Source organism: Antedon bifida, chromosome 2 (assembly GCF_963402885.1).
Source record: "Antedon bifida chromosome 2, ecAntBifi1.1, whole genome shotgun sequence".
NCBI classification, from domain to species: domain Eukaryota; kingdom Metazoa; phylum Echinodermata; class Crinoidea; order Comatulida; family Antedonidae; genus Antedon; species Antedon bifida.
Window position 1 is genome coordinate 14,489,006 of NC_136227.1, and position 22,424 is coordinate 14,511,429.

Sequence of the window (22,424 nt, forward strand, 5' to 3'; positions counted from 1 at the left end):
AGGGTGTTTCGTAGTTATTAAATTAGAGAACAAAGCTAGAATAGTAATAAATAGGCCTAGTAAACAACAAATAAACTTGAAATGTTACTGGTAGGTCTATGCTATATAGGCTATTCATGTAAAATAATTTAATTGGAAAAACGAAAATCCACCAATGTTCCCCGTTTATTTTCCCAGGGTCAAAGTGGTCAAAATAAATACAATATTTACAATAAATAAATATATTCCTTCATATGGTAACTAAAATATACTCCACGCACGGAGGACCCGAGATGTAATCCGTAATCGCGAATAACTTTTGTAACTTAGACCTCCCAACTCATGGACGTACTATATTCAGTTCCGAAGCAAAAGCCACACGCAAATACCATTGTTCTTAAAAGATAAATAAAACAAAGCATATCCGAATAAAACAATAGTAGGCTACTAGTCTTTGCTTTGTTGACTAATTTAATACGCCTAGGTGGGTCGCCTAAACGAACAACATGGTAGGTGTAGGCCAGCAGCATTCAGCAAGCTTTTTGACCCCTTAAAAAGACATTCTTAAGCTTATTGGCCACGTTGGCTCTAAAAAAAAATTTACTTATCAACTTACTGATCGCCATCCAACTAGTTAAAATAATATTACAATTTAAAATAAATAAACGAATTAAACTAGACTTGAACTCGTTAGGCCTACTTTGACGAGTTAGTTATCCGCACAGCAAAATCCACTTGCACGTCATTAAGTTACTTACTTTAGAATATTGCGCACAGAAAAAAAAGTATGCCATTATAGAATAAAATAATATTTTGTTGTTATATGGTGAATTCTGTATATTTTGGGTCATTGTACAGTATACACATTCATGGGTATCACTTTTTATTCGGAAGAGCTATAACAGATTAAAATTGATTGATTGATAAAATACTGCAAAGATAAAAATAGGTGACCCACATCATTCAAATGTTTTGACGTGATGACGTTATCAAATAAAAAATAAATATCACCTTCCGGAAAGATAATGGTCTAAGCACACTGACATCGCGAGATTCGCGTAAATGAATGTGAAACGTAATGACGTCATCGCAAAAAAACCCATTTTTTTTGGGATTCTATAAGGGGACAATATTTTGTTTACAAAAAATAACAATTATAATGTTATTAAACGATGCAACCTATGTCTACAAAAAAATAGTAAGTTGACATTTCACTTAACCAAATAAATGAATTAATCAGCATAATGCAGAATAGAAGGACAATAGGTACTTATAGACACAAAAGACTACTAGCCAAATGAACAATATGTGGATGCTTGCATAAATTAACTACATAAACAGTCTCTTCCTGTGCACTATTAAGTGTTATTACATTGTGCAAATTAAATGTTTAAGATTTTAACTCAGCAAATTAAAATAACGTTCTTTTTTATTGGCGCAGAAAAGGGTACTCAAAATACAGTATAAATTTATGAATACTGTATTTTATCCACAAATGTGGTTGGGAAAATACGGTATACAAAATACGGTATATCTTTTGGAGCGTCGTTTCCGCTGCCAAAAATATACAGTAACGTAAATACGGTTTATATAATACAGTTAAAAAATGTTGCTCTGTTTTTGTATCATGCCTTCTGTGTTTCAAATCAGGGAGATGTAAAATCTCCCTGATCAAATCACGCAGATTATTTTTACCTTTGATTCTTTATTGGTATTATTATAGAGTAAGTTCATCGTCAAGTTTCTGTTAATAATTTTCTTTACTCATTTTTGTATAGGACTATGTACAACAGTACAATGATGGTACAATCATTGTTTAAAAGTGAAAAAAAACATCGGTTCATTTTTTGTGTGTATATTATGATGCTATGCGTCTTAGTTTTATTTCCTGAATGTAAAAGCTGTGCTATTTTACGAATTCCTATTTTAACCACCACATATTATTCATGGATCAATAAATAACAAAAGCTTCAACAAAACCATGCTTTGCAAAATAACAACATTTATTTCTATAGGATCATGCTCTGATCATTTAGTTTAACATACTATATAATAATAATAATAATATGACAATTATTATTTTTTTAAATACATAAAAATATGTCGGAAGCATTATGGAAAATGTTTCAAAATTATTAATTTATTTATAAATACCAAATTTGAAATTGAATTATTGAAATACTAGTTCCCATATTGTTGGCAATTTCAAACAAGCAATACATATATATACAGTATATATAAACAGGCACAGAACAATAATTCTAAATTCTAATTAATGTGAACGGAATTGAGGAAATCTGTGAGAATGAGATATATAATTATTGAAACCCATTTTAAAAATACAATAAAATAACGATATACATGTTTCAATATCAACTACGATAGGTGTAGGCCTATATTTTTATTTATTGTGTAAATAATTGTAGGAATAGACATCTTCACATCACACTCTGTCCTGGATGGTATTTTCTACGATGAGAAGTGACATCAGCGTTAGATAAAAATGTGTAAGAGGGACAAATCAGGCATTTACCTATCCCACCATTTGTTAACGCGCTGTCACTTGTGTCCCACGAATCCAATTCCAAGACATCATGTAACGTGTAAAAACGCTCTCCACTCTCATCAAGCATTGGTGACGGAAAACCCCCCTTACACCTTAACTTATTTAGTGGTTCCGTTGCGGTTACGGGGTGTGAAGTGCAGTGGTTGCAATCATCCTTGGTACATTTGTAAAAAGCAGTGAAACCTTTCCGTCTGTCAATATGCTTTAACATGAAATGTACTTCGTCGACCAAGTCACTTTCTCTGAATTTCTTCCCGCTGTTACAAGACATAACTTCGTAGGCAACGTTGTAGTCGTTGTAAGGCATTTCGTCTTGGTCCGAAGCGATATAAGTTGTGGAAATCGGAGCACCTGCGAACGTTACGCCATCCAAGTAGTTGTTGAGTTTCGACATCGCATTATTGTAAACAACAAATAATTTTTGAAGTCGCTCGTCCTCTGTTAGGTCGGGTTGTTCCCATGGAGTTTTTTCTTCCCCTTCCAGTCTGTCCGGTAAAGACACAGACGTCAAAGCTTGCGTGCACAAACCCCAGACATGTTCGATGGCGTTGTACGCGGATTGACCCGGTGCGTAAGATGTGATGATCAGCGCATCTATTCCCGTCTTTTTGAAGAGTCGTCCGTAGTAAAGTAGATTAGTACTGTGTCCTGTGTTAAAATCGCAACCCCCGTCTGTAATTATGGTTATGATAGATTTTCCATTGCGCATGTCATTCTCAATTAGCGGCAACATGTCGTTTATATGCGACGCGACAGTACATTTTGTAGCTGGACCCCTCTGCACGATCTTAACGGGCCCACTACGTTGCACTTTTAATTCGAATCTACCATGTTTGTCAGATGACATACGTGGTGGGTCAAGAAGGGTGAGGCGCAGGTAACCACATGGTGTTATAAGATTTCCATTTCTGGATGGAAAATCGTGGTCAAGATAATTTGGTCTGTCGTTGGTTGGATATATCTTCCGGATTTTCGTCCTTCTATCAACGGCTAGTACATCTTTACCTGTACAGACAAACACAATTATGTTAACTTACAGTATTAATGGTTAGGGCAACTGCATATCAAGTAGACGGTCCGAGTTCGAGTCTCGGTTGGGGCTTTTTCTCATTCTCACAGATTTCCTCATCTTTATCGTTTCAAATTAATTAATTAAATTTCAGTATATCACCGGGCGGTTTAGAATTAATGTTCTTTGCCTACTGTGTTCATATATAATAATAAAAGAACAAATGAGGAAATACGTGTAAATCATATACAAAAACAAGCGGCACTTAAGCGGTGACATTTTATTATGAAAATTATTAATAGTAGGCCTAAACTTTGAAATTTGTTAACTGCAATTGCTGTGGAAATAATGTCCGCAAACACAAATTATGTAATAATAATATGGAGGCGCAGCAAAACAGAACACAACAAATGAAATGCTTTAAAACTTACCGAATTTGATTTTGTTTTTGTTGTCTAACGAATACAGAGCACAATGTCGTGGGTAGAGCGCGTTGAATTGGAACAAATATTTCACCCTTGCGTTGAAGAAATGTCCACTTACGTGGGGCTTCATCCGGGTGTTCTCTTTTCTGGGTATCCTTGCATCAATGTAACCTTTATAGTTCGTTGAATTTTTCCTACCTTCATGCGGCGGCTTTAACATTCTATGTACTGTGTTTGTGCCTAAGGATAACAGTATAAAATAGTAATTAATATTGTAATAAATATAGTGATATATAAAATATTCGATTTAGTTAAACGGATGTATTGTCAATCAAAAACATGAAAAATTTAGATTAATAAAAAAGTACGAGTGCGATACAATTATTTAAATTTAATCGAAACTTTATTTTATAATGAAAACTTACTGAATTTAGGAAATTCTTCTTTTAAGTTGCCAACCTCGCGCAAAATGTGAGATTGGATTACTTTTAGACTGGTTCCGCAGTTGCCAGTTGTGTTGTGTCGTCGGCTGTGAGCTTCAAACCCATTACTTTCGATGAAGTTTTTTGCCACAGGAATGATATCAGGAAATTTGGATACTATAGATGGTCTCCCGCGTTTTGCTGGTGTTGATTCTTCGTCGCTTTCCTTGTTACGCTTACTGTGCCGGCCACGAACAAATTTACCCGCAGCTAACTTTGCTAACATCTTCTTACGTTACGGTACACAATTGTGAAGAAAATAAGACTTTTGGTAGGTTTAATTAAGTTTTCGCATGTACACATTTGTAGACTAGTTATTAATATGTTGTACAAATTAGATCTCGTGCTAAGAGAGGAAACTCTAAATGGTCTACGCCCGGTTCTAATACAAAACAGTTGAATACTGGGCGTAAATTGTTTATACTTTGTATCTTTTATGTGCATATTTTTGTCATTTACTGCTAATACACAATGTTACGTAATCGCATAGCGTCACATACGCCCTATTTTCCACCAATCAACATGTTTGAAAAATCATGATTGCGTGGCATATAAAAAGACAGTTACTGTAATCTACTAAGTATCTGGAAAAAATTCTCAAATTAAATTATAGGCAGTTCAGTAATCTAGAGTAAATTTTATAATGGCATACTTTCTTGTGAAATGGCTTGAGCCAAAGCGGGACGCGGGTTTAGAATCGCATGTACTTCGAAAGGATATTGAGTTGGGACAAGATGGGCCAATAGAAGTTGGTATGACAGTAACGGCTAAATACGTACGCCGTTTCTACAAGGCAGAAATTATTGAAGGTAGGTTCGATTCTTATCAATAAATTATAGCCAATCCCCATAGTCTTAGGGTGTTAATTGCATTCACCAATAAAATACAAGTTTTAATACAGTAATCGCGTCAACATTGCATTTGTATTTTCAGTCATAATAACGTACCAAATAGTCCAGTCCCTAAGGGGAGAAAAGGGGGTGGGATATTACCAGACTGGATACAAATTTTTCAAAATAGCATTTTGTTGGAGTATAGTGTGGAGATGCCAAAACAAAGTTACTGGAAATCTGATTAACCTCTGTGACCTCTGACCTCAATTTTTATATTTTTCTATTATATAACTAAAAATCGCCATATCTTGAAAACTCATGGACATTTTACATTAATTTTTTTTGTCAACATACTTGGAAGATATATATTTATATTCGCTATAATGAAAAAAATTGTACAAAAATGGCTTTATTTTTCAGTTACCCTTTTTTACGCTAAAATCGCCTCAAAACCATAATTATATTAATGATATTAGATGTATGATAATAATAATCTCTAAAAACAAATTAAAAAGTAGTGTGGAATTGTTAGGTACAGTACCGTGCCTAAGTCACGTAAAAGTATGCCTACACTATAACTACTAACATTTTTTATTTTATTTTACAAATTTAGTGTGTAAGTTTGACGACGACGAAGCGACTGGAGACGATAATGATAAAACAGAAATCGCTGATGGTGGATCAGACACGGCTGATAGAACAGAAACTGACGGAGCCGATGATAACATACTGATAACAGAAATCGCTGATAACACAGAAATCGCTGATAAAACAGAAATCGCTGATAAAACAGAAATCGCTGATAAAACAGAAATCGCTAATAAAACAGAAATTGCTGATAAAACAGAAATCACTGATGGTGGATCAGACACGGCTGATAGAACAGATACCGACGGAAAAATTGGGTCTAAAAAAAATGTATTTACCAGAGAAAAATGTAATTTAAAGCAAAAAATTGTCAAATTGTCTGGAAGACAATGAGTTTTTGGGTAATTTAACTGTTTATTTTGTCTTTTTATAGGTGAAATAATTTTTTTCACCCGTTTTTTTTCTTATGGAAGTGAACAACTTCATTAAAACTACAAAATGGCCTATTCAAAGTTCGATTTTAAAAATCTTTATTTTTCATGATTTTGGGGGACAATACATCTTTAATAATATAAGAATTACACATGTTTTCTTTTAATAATTATTTAAAATATTTGTTTACTGATTTTTAAAAGTTATAGCATAAAACGGTATAATATTATTTGTGTTGTAATTTGTAATAGTATTCTATGTACCACTATAGCATTATTCCTAAATTGTGTTTTTTAATTTATTTTAGCCCCCAAGGATAAACGGGAAACATCCCGATTAATGTCAAGCCTGACAGAGTTGTTAGAAACGTCTAATGAGACTAGACTAAATAGTAAGTAAAACATCCTACATTAAACAATTTGTTTTTGTGGCGTCCATGCTTGGATGAAATTTAGCTAAATGAAATAAACATTGACCTATTAATTAACCTATAATAGATTAAAAATATAATGAAATTGTAGATAATTGTTGTATACACAATACAACGACATGTCATAGAAATTGGTCAAATAAACAGAGATGCATTAAAAAACATCAGTAATAGCTGTTTATTACGATACGATTTACTTTTACAGTTTTGGCTATTTTAAACATATGGCCTACTTTAATTTAAGATATGTAAATAATTCATTTTTTTTATTTACTTTATAGACAGTAAAGCAATAAGTGCGTTGGTACTACAGTTCAATGAACTTGAAAAGAAAGTAGAACAGCTACAGAAGAGGAAATGTACTTGTAAAAGACCTCAGTCAGCTTTAGGTGCTGCGCCGTCAAGCGGACACCCACTTCCTCCCGATGACGAAGGAGTATACATATTAGGGGACGAAGACAACATCGACAAAGTAGCAATTAGCAACAAAGCGTACCGAAGATGTCGTGGTGCAACAAAATCATCAACGTTGGCATTAAATTTAGTCAATTCTATTTTCCATCCAGACGAATTAAAAAGATCCACATTAAGTGGAACGCGATCTTTGCAACAAGACAAAGATGCCTTGTCGCCTTGTAAAATGAAGGCTATTTTCCAAGAAGTGGATTTAGTTTACCCAAATGCCACAATAAATGATGAGGTGGCAATTAGGGCCGCCATCAATGGCCGATGTCGGCATTTAAGATACATCGAAAGAAAACAAAAATAAGCAAAATAATTATATATTATTATAGATACTAAAAATGTTTAATAAAAGTTTTGTTTAATTTCAATTGGTGGTTTGTCATCTTGTCTTTAGTATTGTTTGGGAAAAAATAATTAATAAAAAATGTTCTTTATTTGAATAAATCGTTCGGTATGGAATATTTTTAAAATACATTAGGCCTAGTTATAAGTCATTGTGTCCCGTTTTATTTTATGATTGAAAAATCGTCACGATAAATATAAAGAAGTTATAGTCCTCCCCACCCTAAATCCAAAAATAAAATAAATATTTTTCTTAACAAAAATTAACTGAAGTAGCCTATACACATTAAGCGCCACGTTTAATGCAGTTTTCATAGACGTTCGCATTGAAAACGAAATTCTTAAAGCCTGTTTTCCACTAGGCGAATTTAGTCGTGTGAATCAAACATTTCACGTATTCGCACGCGCAGTTTTCCATTGCACAAGAAAAATGTTAGGCTTTACGCAGCCCTTAAACAAAAGTACGTCGGCAAAAAAAAGATTTTTAAAAAGGCGGCGTGAAAAATAAAAATAATATAGTCCAGTATCTAGTATCAGAACGTTCAATCGGTCGCTCAAAAAGACTGCCGACAGAAGACCGTAATTAAAAGTACAGACCTAGTTTTTTTTTTGGTCACATGGCATGAAACACGATACTCTCTGCTGTTTACCGCAACCTCACATGTTTTCTTCCCTCCATCCAAATTCCAGTCGGGCATTTTCTTTACGCATGTAATGATTATTTAAAAAGCCTATCTTAAATCTTAACATGGAATATATATTTATTTTGCATATATTTTGTTGGTTTCCCAGGTAAAAATTCCAGTTGAGACCAGTTGGAAATTTCAATTGGTCCAACTGGTTTTCAACTGGTCCAACTGGTTTTCAACTGGTTCAACTGGTTTTCCAACTGGTCAACTGGTTTTTTTCAACTGGTCAACTGGTTTTTCAACTGGTCAACTGGTTTTTCCAACTGGTCAACTGGTTTTCCCAACTGGTCAACTGGTGTTCCCAACTGGCCAACTGGTGTTTCCAACTGGTTTTCCAACTGTCCAACTGGTCAACTGGTTTTCCAACTGGTCAACTAGTTTTTTTTTTTTTTTAAACACAACTGGTCCAATTGGTTTTTTTCAAATGGGCAACTTTTTTAACTATTTTTTTCCAAGGAACCAAAGGGAGAAGGAGGTTGGCCGGGTGTGGGAGTGGGAGAGAGGACCCAGGGGAGAGGTGGTTCTGGGGTGAGGTGACTGAAAAAGAAGCATGGTCCGTCATTACAATTAAAAATATAATAAAGAAAATTTTTTTTTTTGTTATTTATAATCCTATATTATTGCAACAAACAATCAAAATTAAATCAAATAAAATACTGCATAGAATATTTTTTAAATAATGGACCATAGACGTAACGAGCATGCGCCGTAGGCCGGCAGACCGTAAACAACCAATCAGAAACCTGCAAGCCAACGGCCAAAATAACGGCTTCCTTTGTTGTGTGACGTGACAGCAGTAGTCTCGGCGGCAAAATTGGCGATCACATAGCACAGGAGTTGATAATGAAATCAAGCCTAGCTAGGCCTAGAAAGGGTTTTGGTTTTAGTAACACCGTATTATTGGCTAATCGCATCAACTTAAGGATGAGGCACAATCTTGTTGTTTTATAGAAGGTAGGCCTGATATATATTATCTCTTATTACTATTATGATCAATGATCAAAAAAGATCGACAACAAAATGGAGGCCTCGCTACTGGCTAGGCCTAGCTTAGCTGTTGAATTCAGCTAGCTAGGCGACCCAGCTAGGCTAGCCTCAACAGCATTGCCTTACACCTTGCTAGGTGCTTGATTACATGGCTGTTGTGTACGACCACAAACTATACTAGGCTAGAAACAAAGCCTAGGATACTATTAGGCCTGTAGCTAGGCCTAGGCCTAGGCCTTATTTAATAATAATAAATTACCACACAAAAAAAGCATTATTTCTAGGCTTGGCTATTTCATGATGATGAATACTGTTGTTAATTTAGTTAGGCCTCTAAGTAGAAGTACTAGTAGTACAGTAGGTCTAGGCTTAAAACTAGCTAGGCCTAGGCTAGTAAGTACTAACTGTTCTGCAGGTTGTATTGCCACTACTCTAGGCTAGCGTTGAATACCCCCTTCAATAGTCTAGCTTAATACAGTACTACTAATCTATGAAGCAAACTAATCCATGCTGTTTATAGTCTGTCTCGTTTACTTAAACTAAATTCTATACTTTTTAATTTTCCTTTAATTTTTGTCATACACAGGTGTTTTCCAGTTTACTTAAATACAGTATAACAAGGCTATAATAAACCAACCAAAAAAGTACAATTTGAAGGGTAAATATATTTATGTATATTAATTATACAGAAAGAGTATATATAATGTTTTTGAGATTTGAATTTGATTTATTCCTTGCACTACCAGTAGATTGTAACAAGTAAAGTAACAATTTGTTTTGGTTTTTCTCTTTTCAGGACTAATTTTTTCAACATGACTAAATAAAGAAGGTGGTGGCCATAACTTCATAGATAAATTACTGAATAAATGCTAGATCTCCATTTCCATGGACCGGTAAAAAAGAAACAGGAGGGATATGCTAACATTTGTGTAGATGTAGGGGTTATGCAGGTTGTTAAAGACTTTCGTGAGGTAATTAACTACAGTACTGCAGAATTGAAAGTAACTACTGTAATTGTAATTATTAAAGTTAATAAAGTAAACAGTTAAACGATAAGTTCTGTAGTTTGTGTGATTTGTTTTTGTACTGAAATTTACCAGTTGGGAAAATTCTCAACTGGGAAAAATTTACAACTGGGATTGATCAGACCAGTTGAAGAATTCACAACTGGGATTATCAGACCAGTTGAAAATTCACAACTGGGATTATCAGACCAGTTGAAAATTCACAACTGGGATTATCAGACCAGTTGGAAATTTCACAACTGGTTTTCAACTGGAAATTGTCTCAATTCACAACAGGGAAAATTCACAACTGGGAAAATTCCCAACTGGTCTTCAACTGGAATTTTTACCTGGGTTCCTAGCCTAGATGTCTTTTTTTTAAATAATTCGCTAACCCAACCTCTCTGCGTGAACTAAAGGCCCCTTTCCCAACGGGCCCGATGTCGTCTCGTCGGCGGATGACCGGCCAAATTAGGTTAACCTAACAGCATAAGGCGGCTACAAAAATTGACGTCTTCTAGCTTTAGATAGAATTTTAAATAGCGAACAATACATTGTTTGTTTGCAATGTCCATGCTTCTAAAGGCGATAACAATGGTGTTTACTAACCCTACGCACCACCCTACGATCGACGCGTAGATAATTTTTATATTAATTAGGATTATTAAAGACTACACAAAAGCATTACAAAAATATGTTATAACAGTAGAAATTGAACTGTGGTAGCAGTAGAAATTCATTTTCTTGGTTAAGTTTTGACAGTAATTTTAGTATAAAAACGTGGGCAGTGGAGTATCAATCATAAAAACGACTCAATACTCCCCACCTATCAATATCGCACTATAATGGCACTGCGGCGGGAATGATGGGCTGCCAAGAGTGATCGGCTTTTGTTGTTTACTGAGCGAACTTTAAATAAATATTTTATTTGTATTACAGTTGCATTTTACAGTTATTACACATTCGGCTATCTGCGATTTCATTGTTTTTTAGGTTAATAATTGTTATGTATTATGAGATCGCAACGCACCTGAAATCAAGGATAGGTTGGACCTAGGCTACTACGTACCTAGGTTCAACGTATGTACGGCCTAGCGGCGATCGATTGCCAACGTACCAACTTACTTTTACGATTTAGTTTTTATTTTTTTTAAAACGAAATATACGCGTGTAACGAAAAAAACGATTTATTATTGTTATGTTTAACGCGTTTATGCAAATATTTAGTCAAGCATGCAGTGGGGGCGGGACTAATATTGAGCTGTGCATATTAGCGTTTTTCACGTTGTTTCACAATTGGAAGTCACGGTCAAGTTTAAAGAACAAAAGAATACGCGTTTCACGCATAGTCATCGTTTTTAAACATTTTGACATGACGCCTTAAAAACAATACTTGTTTACCCATACATAATTTTAAACATAGTAGGTTTCATTTATTACAATAAATATAATTAAATACTACCGCAAAACATAGATAAACTCATATTATTTTCGCCCGTTGAGTAAATGTATATTTTTTCTTTACAACAAACAAACTTGACGAGTTGTTTGTTGGTATATATTCACTCCATTGTGTTGGTTTGGAGGATTTTGTTCTTTCGCACCTGCCTTGTATTTTAACTCCAAATTTGTCAACTAACTTTATCCTGAATACCACACTTTAGAATTAGGACTTATATAAGTACTTTAAGAAGGAGAAACACATAAAAACAAATAAATAAATGCTTTAAATTGATGATTTTACAGACGTGTTTCTTTGTATACTGTAACTCCTCTCCATGCTCAATATTTTTGTTTCTATGGAGCGCCAAAAGAGCAACAATAAAAGTAGAAGTATAAAAACAGAAAGAAAACGAAACAAAAAACTTATTATCATGATTTTTAAAATAAAATTTATTTTCGAGTATTTATTCCTTCGTACTGATTTTCACTAAAAATGCGTTAAAATAGATGGACTCCACTGAGTTTTCAGCCCTCTATATGATTTTTGCTCTTTTGACGTTCCATAAAAACACAAAAATATTGAACATGGGGTAGGCCTAGGCTAGTCATGCAAAATTCGCAAACAGTATGTGTGCGAGAAAAACGTCTGTAAAATCATCAATTTAAAAATGTATTTGTTACTTTTTATGTGATTCTTTTTCATAAAAGTGCTAATTGTAAGGTGTGGTATTCAGAATAAATGTTGGAGTTAAAATACAAGGCAGGTGCGAAAGATAAATATTTATAATCTTAGGTCTTGGGTCTTAGCTTTCGTGGTCTTAGGTTTCGTGACACCCGGGAGAGCTGGGATCACCAATGATGGCTAGAAACTAGGTTGGCTTAACAAAAAATGCATTTGAAGCTAGGCTTAGCCATTTGCATCTACTAGGCCTATTTATGATATAGACTTATTATAGCCTACCTACTAGTCTGCTACTACAAGGCCTAGTACAACAATGCAAATACGGCCGTCCTACTAGGCTAGGCCTAGCCTACTTCCAACGACAGTACTGGGGTACTAGGCTATTACTCCATGGCTAGATTAGGTAGGTTTGTCAAAAATAATAGCCTAGCCTAGTTTAGAGCTTGTTTGAACTTTTTCGTAAATATAGTTAATTCTTAGAATAAATTTTAATACATTGTAATAATTCCCCAATGTAAATATCTCAAAATTGACAAAAATGCGAGTTACGTGGTTTTGCCTTAGAACGGCCGTATTATTCCAAACATTTTACTAATACTGTTTTTATTCAGAGGCTTCAAAGTTCGTGTCCCAGATGACCGAGACACAACTGGTGCTAGCTAATAAACCTGGCTAGCAACGAGGGCGTATGTCCATACTTTGGTTTGGGTTTAGTTTTGCAATGTATATTAGTTTGTTATTTTATCATATAATTCCTGTAAATCTTGAAAGCATTATGTTCAAAATGTCTTTCTTTATCAATTTAAAACTATACAATTTTATCAAAGAATTAAACAAAACATCTTATCATTATTATTATTATATTGAATCTCAATTTATAATACTGAATGTTCTTTATATCGTTTTAGCTCTGTAATATAAATTTTCTCTGTATACTTGTTTTATCATATTTAGATTTCAACACAATATCACAATATTTTCTATACTCTTTTAACCTCAGGATGTGTACTACTGTATCACATAAATATCCATTGATAGATAGATATAACTTTTATCATATTGTTTATCATAATATGTGCAATAAAAGTGGGCTGCCCCAACAAAAGAGAAAAACAAAATTAAAGAAAAATTAAGAAAATGAATTAAATCTCGACATCTTTTACAAAGAATCGGTTGCCATTCAAAAATTGTTTATTATGACAATTTTAAATTTCATACTTTTTGGTCAATTATATAGAATTTCCTTTCAAATTATAATTGGCTTCGTAAATCTGTATGCATGGTGACTAGGTAAAAAAACAATAAAGCCTAGAGACTGCCCAGATTTTAGGCTCTGACATTCCTAATTAGGGGTGAAAGCACATACCCCTCCCATAATCTTAACACCTTCCCACAATTGTGTAATTTTTACATTTACAAAAATTGTTTGCACTCTGATCCAAATCCAGTATTTCAGTGTTTATTTTCAAACCTGCTCATTGCAGCCTTCTATACTACTATACACTGTAAATTACAAATCATATTTGTAAATAAATTGATCTGATAATAGTCAGGGTAGTATTTCTTGCTTTAATATGAACTACAATGCAAACTTACAAATTACAAACTCAACTTGAAATCTTGATAACTATACTGACTTTACCAATCAACTCAAAATTCAACCAATTTGTAGCACCAACTGCCTACCACTCCTTACAATCTATTTCAATTTGTAGCACCAACTGCCTACCACTCCTTACAGTCTATTTCAATTTGTAGCACCAACTGCCTACCACTCCTTACAGTCTATTTTCATATTTAGTGTTCATTCACATAATATGCTTATTGAATTTAGCTATGATGTCACAACAACTTTTGCACGGTCTGTGAACTTCTTTTTGTTGATGACAATTCACAATACTCTGCGGAATTTCCTTTAGAATTCTGTTATTACATTTCTATAAAACCCCTAAAAAGTACTAGAGCTCAGCTCAGTTTTTATTAGCAAATAATTGCTATTTTAGGCAACAAAAAAAAAAGGATTTTAATCTAATTACTACACATTTGAGAACAATTCTCAGTATGGTAACTACAGGACTGAAAGTTAGGACAGAAAAAATAATAAAACATTTAACACATTAGATCTAGTATACCAATTGATTTCTGTAGGTCTGTTGGTATATCAGATCTAACCTGTTACCTGTTTAAAAAACTGACAGACCTACTGGAATAAATTGGTATATTAAATTTAAAATGTTAAATGTTTCAAAGACTGACAGACCTATAGAACCGACTAAGCAGCTTAAAAAATACAGTAGGCCATGCACTCTTTACACTGACTAAGAAGTCTACTATCAGGTTGCCGTTCAAAAAATGTTTAATATGACAAGTTTACATTTGACTCATACTTTTCGGTCAATTATTTAGAATTTCCTTTCAAATTATAATTGGCTTCGTAAATCTGTATGCATGGTGACTAGGTAAAAAAAACAAGAAAGCCTAGAGACTGCCCAGATTTTAGGCTCTGACATTCCTAATTAGGGGTGAAAGCACATACCCCTCCTATACTCTTAAGGCCCATTTACACTAGGGCGATAACGATCGACGATAAATAGATACATTAGTTTTCGTTCTAGAACTATAGGATAATAATTTATCTGATAAAAAAAAATTATTTTTTTAAATCTAATCAAATGACATCATAATCAATAAAAACAATAAAATCATTGTATTGTCCCGATGTTATTGCTCTTACTATTAAATCATGACGTCATTTGATTGGACGTGTGGAAATATTGTTTTCATTAGAGGCAGCATAGATGATAATCCAGTTCTAGGATGAAAACTTTTTTAAATTCTTTTCTTTTTGAAAATGAAAATGCATATTTATCTTTTTATTGTAAATTGTTATTGCCCTATAGTGTAAATGGGCCTTTAACCCCCTTCCCACAATTGTGTAATTTTTGCATTTACAAAAATTGTTTGCACTCTGTTCCAAACAGTATTTCAGTGTTTATTTTCAAACCTGCCCATTGAAGCCTTCCATACTACTTTACACTGTAAATTACAAATTTGTAAATAAATTGATCTGATAATAGTTAGGGTAGTATTTCTTGCTTTAATATGAACTACAATGCACTAGAGGGAAACAAGCTAAATTTTTTTAATTGCTATTTTAGGCAAAACAAAAATAAATAGTATTTTAATTTAATTCTATTCAATTCAAGAAAAATGTTATATAAAATTAACAATGGTTTGCATTTTAGGAAAATTTTCAGTATGGTAACTACAGGACTGCAAGTTTAGAAAGAAAAAAATAATAAAACATTTAACACATTAGATCTAGTTAAGTATACCAATTGATTTCTGTAGGTCTGTTGGTATACTAGATCTAACCTGTTACATGTTTAAAAGACTGACAGACCTACAGAAATCAATTGGTATACAAGATCTAACCTGTTACATGTTTAAAAGACTGACAGATCTACAGAAATCAATTGGTATATCAGATCTAACCTGTTACATGTTTAAAAGACTGACAGACCTACAGAAATCAATTGGTATACAAGATCTAACCTGTTACATGTTTAAAAGACTGACAGACCTACAGAAATCAATTGGTATACAAGATCTAACCTGTTACATGTTTAAAAGACTGACAGACCTACAGAAATCAATTGGTATACAAGATCTAACCTGTTACATGTTTAAAAGACTGACAGACCTACAGAAATCAATTGGTATACAAGATCTAACCTGTTACATGTTTAAAAGACTGACAGACCTACAGAAATCAATTGGTATACAAGATCTAACCTGTTACATGTTTAAAAGACTGACAGATCTACAGAAATCAATTGGTATATCAGATCTAACCTGTTACATGTTTAAAAGACTGACAGACCTACAGAAATCAATTGGTATATAAGATATAACCCTAATTTATTTATATAATTATTTATATTTCAATGTTTAGGGGCTAAACTTGATTAGTTTTAACTATTTTTTAGCCCCTCCCTTGATATAATTATTATAATTTGTATGTTACAATGTTTATAATTTATATTCATGGGTAAAAATTAAATGAAATTGAAAATAAAATGAAATGTTTTAAAGACTAACAGACCTACAGAAATCAATTGATATCAGATCTAACATGTTAAATGTTTAAAAGATTGACAGACCTACAGAACCGAACAAGCAGCTTAATAGATAACATCTCTACATTGACTAAGAAGTCTACTAAAATTATCAGGCTATCAAACATGTTATGTAAAGGGAATAGAGTTAAACTATATTAAAGTGTTCTCCTAAATCTACATACTGTTGATCATTTTCTATTTAGGCTTTCTGTTGTTAATCTACATACTGGTGATCATTTTCTATTTAGGCTTTCTGTTGTTAATCTACATACTGGTGATCATTTTCTCTTTTAGACTTTCTGTTGTTAATCTACATACTGGTGATCATTTTCTCTTTAGGCTTTCTGTTGTTAATCTACATACTGGTGATCATTTTCTCTTTTAGGCTTTCTGTTGTTAATCTACATACTGGTGATCATTTTCTCTTTAGGCTTTCTGTTGTTAATCTACATACTGGTGATCATTTTCTCTTTTAGGCTTTCTGTTGTTAATCTACATACTGGTGATCATTTTCTCTTTTAGGCTTTCTGTTGTTAATCTACATACTGGTGATCATTTTCTCTTTTAGGCTTTCTGTTGTTAATCTACATACTGGTGATCATTTTCTCTTTAGGCTTTCTGTTGTTAATCTACATACTGGTGATCATTTTCTCTTTAGGCTTTCTGTTGTTAATCTACATACTGGTGATCATTTTCTCTTTTAGGCTTTCTGTTGTTAATCTACATACTGGTGATCATTTTCTCTTTAGGCTTTCTGTTGTTAATCTACATACTGGTGATCATTTTCTCTTTTAGGCTTTCTGTTTTTCTATGCTGGCATTAACAACACTTGTTTCTATTAGCTAGCATTGTCTGAATTTAATAAAACTGTCAATCATGAGAAAAAATAAACACAAAATGTAAGTTTAATGTTAAATCTTTAAACATTATAAACACTAACTTTTATCTCTTGTATCCAAACATTTCAGCTTCCTTCTTCCTTAAAACTCTTAATAATCAAAATTATAAAATAATATAAATCAAATTTATAAAATTGATCTAAAAAACTAGCAATATACTGTATTTCTTACTGTACTTCACATCTACATTGCAAACTTACATTATTATTGACTAAACTGGAATAATCTGGTAATTCACAATAACTTGACTGACTTTCTAGTTGTCTGAATTCAATCAATTCATAGCACCAACTGTCTAACTCTTTAGAGTATATTTCTATTATATAGTATTCACAATGAATAGTACCTGACTTTGATATCACAAAAACGTGTCCACGGTCTATGCACTTATTAAATATAGAAGCACAATACACAAGTATTCTATTGAATTTCACTTTAGAATTCTTACAATTCATTTACAAAACTCTGATTTCCTTTGGAATTGTAGTACAAAACACAAGAAGTTGTTAATAGACATAATATCAATCATACAAGTATCATTTAAACAAGTTTCAATAGAAAATCATTGCTATACTGTAGGCCTATAGCAAAAACATACCATACTATGTTGTCTGACATTTCCTGTTTGGCGCACTTTTATGAGCAGTCTTCTTCAATGCTTTGCTATTTCTGCCTTTTGTGGCAAGGTAACAACCACAAGAGGCACTGCTGCCCAGTTTAGGAACCTGCAAAATAAAATAGTTTACAGTATTGGCAGCTGTCTATGGAAATTAATGTTATTATGGCTTGGCACTAATGCAATTTATTAGTATGCAAATAATGAATGTTTGAGTTGTGGTGAGAAATGAATCATGAATTGAAAGATTGACTATTGTTAAAATAAGGTTGAACTGAGTTAAATAGAACAGTCAGTATTTCAACAGGAGGTTTTTTGAAAAGTTTGTTTAATCTTGAAAAACCATGATGCGGGCGAATACAAGATCAATAGAGGGCGGATACTCTACTATCTAGACCTATTAGTTACTATGATTCAATTCTGAAAATTACTCTTATTCTGCAGTGTGTGCCTGATATATGTGTATGTGTTACATCATAGTGGATATATTTATACTTTTACATTTCTAATTTACAATATCCCTGTAGTTTTCCATAATTAATTATGATAGAAGTTAGTAATTTATTATCTTATTAATCTTTACCTTAAATGAAGTAAGTACTCGTCTAGTCTGACAACTCTCATAAATTATATGTGTCAATCGTTCCTTTAAAATGTTGTGTGTTGGGCTTGGAACAATTTGGTAAGGTAGAGAATGTGTTCATGATAAAAATTACCTCCCTGATACGAATGTAAGAAATGATGCTCTGCTAAAGGTATTAAACCAAGCTTTACAAACTTAAAAGGATGACATTGGGTAAAATGACTGGAAGAATTTTGGAGTTAAACATAAATCTGAGAAAAAAATATTTGCAAAATCATGTATAATCTTGTTGTATAGTGGGTTATACAATGGTTTAGCTTTTACAGCAATCTAATCAACCTGGACTGTAAGACTTTTCATGGTGTAGTGGTATTTTCAATGGAGTCATTCGTTTATTCGTTTATGAATACTGGTACACATTTACCCCACTCAGGGAATACAATCATGGAGGAAGTCTGTTTAAAGCCCCATTCCTTATGTTTTTAGATCTAATTTAATAAGGTCACAAATTACATTCATCTTATCCTATTGCGATAACTTGTTTTGTCTTTAAACGGTTAAAAATGTGAAAAATAGCCGATTCAAATAAATTTAGTACTGCATTGTTTTCCTCTTTTTATCGTATTACAATAGAACGTACATTTAAGACAAGGAATGACCTGGTTTCATGTTTTTAAACTTGTTAATATCAAAACACGTAGGGAATGGGACTTTGAGGATGGGATACCTTCCATCAGTGGTTTACATCAAAACAATTGTGGCACACACTGTATAGTAACTAATGTATCACTTTTGCTACTGAGATATTTAACGGATTTATTCCTTAAGTTGTAGGTATTCGATCTTAAAATTCAAAATTAAAAGTCTTCTTGCATACCTCGCCAGTCGGAAAACTGCTGTGATATACTGCTGTTACAGTAAGAAAGACAGGTAGTAGTACCTAAATCTCAGCTAGCTAGCTAGCTAGGCCCTGCGGATCGGGGGCTTAACTTTAGCCTACATACTTACTTACTACACAGCCTACTATAAGGCTAAACTCATTCTTGTCTTGCTAGCTTAATAATTATTAATAGGCTTAAGCCCCTGTATTGGAATGGCCTATTGTTATCCTATACAACAGTCACTGATGCTTTACTTTACCACCATAAAATATGTAATAAATTATTACCGGTAACTAAAGTTCAAAATATGTCAACAGTCATGGCTCCTGAAAACTTTTTTGTGCCCACACGTACACGTGTCCTACGACCTCTGCCGACGACTACCACTACTTAAAGAGATGACCTGGAATCTTAAAAATACGTACCTGGGAAATTACTGAAATGACGTAATGTTAATCAAATTTAAAAGTAGGCCTAATACCCATAATACAAATTTATCTAATTAAAAAAAGAATCATTCTAAAACAGGATCATGGTTGAGATCAATGCAAGTCAGGATATACTATGTAATAAATATTGCAGACCTAGATCCCTACCATAGGTCTGCAATATTTATTACATAGTTACGATAGGTCAAGGGTGATCGATTCATACCAAAATATTTTGAAAAATTAAGTAGGTCAAGTGTTATAACGTTCGTAAAGCCAGTTACTTATTCGCCGTAGAGGGCGTATATGCAAAAAAGTTCGCGGAACTAGGGTGGCGATTAGTAAAGTAGGTCAAGGGTGATCGATCCATACCAAAATATTTTGAAAAAATTAAGTAGGTCAAGTGTTATAACGTTCGTAAAAGCCAGTTACTTATTCGCCGTAGAGGGCGTAGACGCAAAAAAGTTCGCGGAACTAGGGTGGCAAATGGTAGAGTAGGTCAAGGGTGATCGATTCATACCAAAATATTTTTTATTTTTTCGAGATTTGAAGGGTCAAAGGTCAAATTAGGTCAAATAAGTCATTTTATGAAGAGGAAATCGTTTAGATATGTTAAATGCAACAGAATTTTGTTGTTTAGTTGATATAATCCAAATAAACATCATATCCAAAGTTTACGGACATCGGGAAGTGGGTTAATTAGCATAAATTCAAAATGGCCACCATTTACCATTTGAAGTTCCCATATCTCCTCAACGGTTGGTTTTAGACCACCTAAATGCATTACGAGTAGATATAAATGTGACATTAAACTTGTTGATATAAAGTTTGCGGTACACCACGTGTAATAGTTCTGAAAAGAACTGTTGAGTTTCTCGACGTTTCGATCAATATACTTTGATCGTCCTCAGGAGTGAGAATTCTCAACAGTTCTTTTCAGAACTATTACACGTGGTGTACCGCAAACTTTATATCAACATTTGATTTCGCCATGCAAACCTTCAAACAAGACATTAAACTTCCAAATTAGCACATTTAAATTACCATATGACGTCATAGTTACGTCATATATTATGTTATAACTGCTTAAATGACATGATCCTATGCTAAACAAAATGTAGAAACTGCAGGAAAACAATTTTCTAACATTTTCCTGTTAAAGTGAACATGATAGATTTCCAAAGTCATCTTCTGACATCTGTCTCTCGGCATCACGCTCATCGAGTGGTTTTCGCAAAGAGACTCTTTGAAATCACAAGATGATCCTTGACATTTATCAAGAACTGCATGAGGAGAAAGCAAATTCTTCCAGTGTTGGGAACATTCACCTTTCCACCATTCATCACAAGCTGTTTGAGCTATCTTCTACAGAATCGACCACATGCTGGACATCTTGTGTCCGCCTTGCTCCAAAAGTAGGGCTCTGTAAAGAGTTTATGGAGACACAGTGTTTTTCTTTTATGTTTGTATTGCTTTTAAAGTTAGGTTAACCATTTAAGAAACAAGGCCATATACATAGCTGCAGTCGCGTGATCAAGTTAGTGTTTACCGACCAACCGACCGACCGACCAACCGACCGACATAGTGAGCTGTATAAAAACGTATATTGACTTGCTTGCCTTTTATAATTTTGAAGACATGGAACTAACATCATTAAAGCAGGGAAGAGTAAAAATACAATTCCACTCTTTCCTGTTTAAAGTGATTTTAAAATATGTAGAAAAATATAACGAAAATTACAAGGATAAGAGTGTAAGCTACAGTATACGGTTTAAAAAGTAGACACTGAATATCTACCATCGTTTGAGGCAAAAATTAGGACTTTGTAAATAATATTAAGAAGCACAGATTATGTGTCAATTTAGGATTTTTCAAATAAAACAAAATCATCATAAAACCTATTTTTGATTTACTGAATGTTGACACTTACACATACTGATATCTTCACAATTTTAGAAATCAAAACGAACAGTGAAAAACATCTTTGACACTTTTTCTATTAATTAAAAGCTCTGTAAGGTGTTCTTTATTCGTTAAAGGTACGACGTCTGCCCAACCTTTAACATCACGGCACCAGTGGTTTAATACCACACTTATGTATCTTGATCCAATGTATATGCCTATTACTAAGTAATGCTAGCATTATATTGCTACATGTTTTAAGATTATTTTGAAGTTTTTGTTCAACGTTTCTATGATTAGAATGAGAGAAAGTAATTGTCAGCATACAGATATGATTTGCAGAAATTCACCGGGTTTTATATTGTTTTGTTATTATTTTCTATTGTATTATTAGTCATTCATCATCGTAATAATTGTTTTTCAAATTTTGATATTTGTGAATCTTATAATTTTGGACATTTTGGAATCGAGGCGGCTATTCGGACACATCTTGAGATTGCAAAAGGAAGTCCCAGCCAATAAAGCAATAACTTATATATATAGAAGACGACCACGATCCACACTACCGGTAACTCTATTGAACGACCTGTTCACCCTACATAAACAATCATCAACTGCACTACCCCCTAGGATCAAAA

At 33.3% G+C, this 22,424-nt stretch overlaps 2 long non-coding RNA genes across 3 annotated transcripts in view; both read left to right on the plus strand.

The window, feature by feature from the left end:
* LOC144835198 (uncharacterized) overlaps window positions 1-22,424 on the plus strand; it is a 329,884-nt gene that overhangs the window by 108,125 nt on the left and 199,335 nt on the right. The window lies entirely within an intron of this gene.
* Window positions 9,033-10,283, plus strand: LOC144835682 (uncharacterized). Its single transcript, XR_013611091.1, has 3 exons — window positions 9,033-9,194; window positions 9,814-9,885; window positions 10,024-10,283. It is a non-coding gene; the product is annotated as an uncharacterized LOC144835682 (long non-coding RNA).